A 5527-nucleotide genomic window follows, 5' to 3' on the forward strand; every position below is an offset into this window, starting at 1 on the left:
GAGAGTAGCCATGTGTTATTCTGAGTTTTGCATGCCTGCCGAGAATTACATGCACCTACAAATAATGCTTTTAAACGCTATAATATCCTTTGTGGGGTTCATCAATGGGGATAAATGATTCAAAGTATATATTTTAAGAACGATTAGAGTCGTTAATATTTTATTACACTCAGTAGAACCAGCATTCAGTGAGATTCAGTAAAATATGTGGTGATAACCCCGTTTGATCAGTGTGCAGAGCAAAGTGTCTGAAAAGGACCTTTAAGAGGTGAATGCATATTTGGCAGAACAGATGATGAAGGCTGGCTGCCCAGATTTGCAAAAGGCAAAAACCACCTCAAGCGAACGTAAAAACTTTTTTGCGAAATTAAGGATTTTGTTTAGAATTTTGCCATTTCCATCAACCTTTTCTAATGCGATACTTCAAAATGCGTATTAAAAAACATTGATGGAAACACGGCTAGTGAGAGAGAATAACCATGTGTATTTCACTTTACACATAATTTCAATGTAGCACAATGACATCTAGTTTATCCCTTTACCAGCACTATTCTAACCAAAGCTATGTGAAACCATTTAACCACCATCGTTATAAATCATGCTGTGTAGGATACAGTGAACCGCTGTTGAATGCATCTAATACTACAGGAATGTCTACAACAACAAGGACCTGCAACTTTGAGATTTCATTTAACTAACGTTGTAACTATAAACAGAGCCGTTACGGCTCTGACTACAGCGTTTCACATCTATAACGTCCCACAAAGACGAGCTACAGACACGCCGACTAACTGCAGACTGGCGGCTCGCAGATATATTTAGAATAAGTCAGAAACTATAGTTTAGCGGCTCTTCAACGTTAGCGCTCCTCCACTAATAAACACAGCATTAGCTTTGTGGCTAATTTAGCAACGGGCAGCATGAGCTGCTGTAACGTTAACGTTACGTGATTTTAGAGAATATTTAGAAGGGATGAACTAGGGACAAATGTGGACCAATCGCTAGCACTGCCACACTGTTTGAAATAAATGTACAGTTCCGTCTGTCCAGCAGCGTAGCTTTCAACACCCAACTACCGTAATATTAAACTGCTGTGAGCTGGTAGGAAGCCGGGAGATGGCAGTGAAAAACGGGAGGGTTAGCAAGTCATGAATGTTTTCAGGAGAGGAGAAGTGACTGGGTCTGTTTTTATCATGATTATTTAAGTCATGCAATCAACTTGACAAAAGATCGACTCTCCGTTCACACAGCCCTCCGCATGTTTCGAAATGCTGTGTAAACTCCGGTCAGCTGATTCTTCTGTGGTTTTTGTGGTGAGGCAGTGCTGTTAACAGGGGAGCTGCAGCTGGTCGCCCTCCGGTGGGCAAACTATGCATCACCCATGACATGAGTGAAGGATCTGACTCTAGGTTTCTTTTTTAATAGCCATATCTGCTGTTATAAACAGCCAGTGCCCATTAAATGCAATTAGCTCATATCGGCCGATAACATCGGCCGGCCGATATATCGGTCGGGCTCTAGTTGATATATCCACCAATAGGATCCATCACAGGAGGCGTTCCTCTGCTGACCCTCAGCCTCCACAGAGGCTAAACGTGCTGCACAATAACAGCAATATTAAAACTAATTGGACAAACGTCACAAATTAGAGATGCACCAATTCTTTCTGAGAGCTTTAACTGACAGCATTGACTGACATTTCTCTTACTTTTCTTTAATGGAAAATTATTTATTAGGGTCCCTTCAGCACCTGCTCCTGGGCTCCAATCAGCTCTATGTTCATAATAAAACACTATTACCTGTAAATCTATAATTATAAGCTGAGTGATGATTTTGGCCCGTCACAATCATCAATAAGCCGAATTGTCATGGAAACAATTAGCCTATGGCACTTACAGCTCCACACATTGTCACGCGTTTCAACACCACCTCCTGTAATCCGACAGAAGCAAACACAATTCATGCAAATAGCCGGCTTCCCAGGAGCAGTAGGTGCAATTGATGGCGCTCGTATAAAGATCAATTTTTTTACCTTTCATTTCCAATGTGTCTGTAGCCTATGTACATAATGTATTCTCTTAAAAATTCTTAATTGTCAAATGTCTGTTGAATGAAAAGTCCTCTTAGGAATTTCACCATTCAATGTGAATTTATCTGAGAAAATTCTTAAATAAGGAAATCTATTCAGTGATTGGTCCTTGCCTACACCCTCATCCAAAATCAAGTTTGCGGCACAACAAAGTGTCATGAATCAGCTCTAAGACTGAAACTTAAGATTATTAGGATTACGATGCTTGATAACTTACTTTTAACCACAGCTTTGAGCCAAGATTCTTTTTACTCTTAAGTCAATTCTTAGCAGTGTTCTTATGAGTAATTCTAAGAAGCTTGATAAATATGGGCCCTGGTCTCAATTAGAAGCCTCGTCTGGTTTTAACAGAAGTTCTCTCGATGATTCAAAACCTCTTAAAGCCCAGTGTGTGTGTGTCTCTCTCTCTCTCTCTCTCGGTTTGAGGTTGACCTAGATGTCTCTCATAGCTAAATCAAATTAATTGGTAATAATAAATTATCCTATAGCCTAATTTTTACATAAATTCCAAAGTGACAGAGTACCTGTGGTGAAGGTTTATTTGTATCTTTAATCTGAAAATATCTGAACACATGACCTCATTTCCAGCAGGTTACCTCACCATTTTTATTCTCCACCTGATTTTAGTGTTTCCTCCCAAACTGCTTTAATCTGCTCACCTGGCTTTCCCTTCAGACACACCTCCACCTGTTTCTGTGTCAGCAGTATATTTTATATAGCTGGCACAGGATCTGATATGCCATATGCAAGACTGATCACCGCCAATCGATCGGTGCATCTTTAGCCGAACTGCACAAGGGAACCAAACACATGTTCACGTGATTCACTTCAGATGGTGCTTTGTGAAGTGTAACTCTGCAGAGCAGCTTTTGGCAAACTGGAAAACTAATGTTTGCTTCCACCAGCCAAAGTCTCACATGAAGCTTATGTGAGTGTGAACAAACTCATTTGGTAAAATCAATCTGTGAATTTATTCTGGACAGCACGTAGATATTGTTAAATAAAAATTCACATATGATGGAAGCTATGTTTCATTTTGTTTCAACGTAAGATATTTCATCATCAAGAGGATGGAAACACAGCTCCATGTCAGGACTCCGGCTCAGGACTGAAGAACAAACATGTAGTTACAGCTTGTAGTGTTAAAGTGCAGTACTGACTGGTCTAAGAAAGTACAACTGAACCTTGTGGTTTAGGCGGGAGGGCCAGTGATCGAGTGAGACAGCAAAGATAGGGTGGGCAGATCCTTAATAGCTTCTGGATGGACTGCCCAGGTGTATCCAGTTGCACTAATATAAAGTCCACCTGCCAGGACCTGAAGGGGGACACAGCCCTGCAGGCCGAGGCCGAGCCAGACGCCCTTACAGCTCATGTTGCTTTGCTGAATGTGGCAGAGAGCAGCTGTTTGCCTTAACGATAAGTTAATTTGATAGGGACAGATGCTTTAAAGATAGATAATTGTGCAACAATTTTCCAATGCAATGAATCACAGCATTTATAGCTAATAATTTCCAATGTCCGATAATTCCGACACCACTTGAATGCAGCATATGTTTAGACTATGTTTGTTTTGGAAACTACTGAAGGCATTAGGTGCATTTGACTTCATACGGCGCTGCACAGCGCTGACTTAACGTGATGCATGCTGGACTTAAATTAGGAATTAGGCGGCCGCAGTTGCTTTTCTCCGACTGCACAAAGTTGGAACCACACTTTTGCCTGGTCTTTTGCAAAGACAAATGCCGCGAGATAAGTCATGGCTCTCAGCTCACAGTAAGCTCACGCAGGTAGAATGTGTCCGACTTGACGGCTTCAGTTTTAAACTGAAGTCAAGCAAGCCAGCAAGTTTTTCACAGAAAGCTTATACATTCAGCCAAGATTCGAACTCATGTAAAAAGAAAACCTTCTGTTTCCACTGACTCATTTCACTTCACAGTGACAGCAGACCACCTCGGGGTGACCCTCTGTCAATATCAGAGCAATCTGATGTAGGTTTTTAAAGTTACAGCCCTTGAAAGTGTGTAATATTTTACCTATGAAAGTGTCTCAGTCAAAATGTAATTCAGTGTTTGTAACGTTGATATATTATTGTCGTATATGTTGGCATCCTTGGAGGTATACAGATGAAATAACTTTTAATTAAAAAACAGTAGACCTATAATGTAACACGGTAGTAAGAGCAGGGAACCTGTAGGCTATGCCTACAGAAGCTTAGAAACGAACAACAGAACAACCAGCTGACCAAGATGAAAGACAGAAAGGGGTAAAAACCATATAAGGCCGACACAGTCGACTACTAGTAGGCCTATAAAAGAGGTGTTGGCTTCTGATCCTCAAACTTCAGACCTCTATTAAAATGAATGAATTATCAGGATGATTCTTTTGTGGCTGTCCACCTCCACAGTTTGTCCAGTTAGAACAATGAATGACACTGTCATAGTCTTTGTTCTTGGGACTTGTTTATTGTAGAAATGGAAATCTAGTATGAGCAGAGGTGTGTGTGTGTAACAGTAAACAGAGACTGGGACTATGTTGTTTTTTTCATTTGTTGAAAAAGGTCTTATGTTGTGAGAGTACCCTGACAATCATCTTTGAAATTTTAACCTTGTCCTTCGTCCAATGTGAAATGTGTGAAAAGTGGTTCCAATGGGCAGTGCCTTGCTATGGACACCAGAGACCTGAAGAACGCGAGAAAATCAAAGTGGAATTGCTCTGTGCGCCTGTAATACATCGCATCCCACCAATAAAGCTTGTATGGACAAGGAAGTAATGGGAATAAAAAAATGATCCAAGATACACACATATGCACATTCTGAACAATTAAATATTTTTTGTAATATATACACATAAACATCTTTATAAAATAAAAGTAGGCTAATATTTTGTCTATACACATACATGTGTATATATATCTGGAAAATAATGTGCAGTGTCTATGTTTATATGTGTATACATTTAGAAAATGGACATGAGACTGCTTTGATATTGGCTGACTGTTATTCTCTGGTGGTCAGGGTCACCCTGAGGTGGTCTGCTGTCACTGTGAAGTGAAATGAGTCAGTGGAAACAGAAGGTTTTCTTGGCTGAATGTAGTAAGCTTTCTGTGAAAAACAGCGCGAGTGCTGGCTTGACTGTCGTTTTCCAAGTGGAGGCTGGCTTGACTTCAGTCGTTTTAGATCCCCCTGCAGTCACCTGCAGCTCATGTCAAGACTATCAAGTCGGTAAAAGTCAGCTGCAGTCATCTCGAACGAACCAAATCACGCACGAAAGCAGTGGTATTCGAAAACTTTTTCTGTCACGCCCCCTTCAGGAGCCAAAAATCATTAACAATCCAGGCGACTGAGAAAAACAAGATTCAGGTTAGCTAAATAACCTTGGTAGCAGCGTGGCCTTTTTGTGGTGCTCTATCCACCCCCAGCTTGAGAACCACTGCACAAC

The sequence above is a fragment of the Micropterus salmoides genome, unplaced genomic scaffold (genome assembly GCF_014851395.1).
Source record: "Micropterus salmoides isolate LMB-PRFRI ecotype aquatic unplaced genomic scaffold, ASM1485139v1 Ms_hic_scaffold_16, whole genome shotgun sequence".
Lineage (NCBI taxonomy): Eukaryota > Metazoa > Chordata > Actinopteri > Centrarchiformes > Centrarchidae > Micropterus > Micropterus salmoides.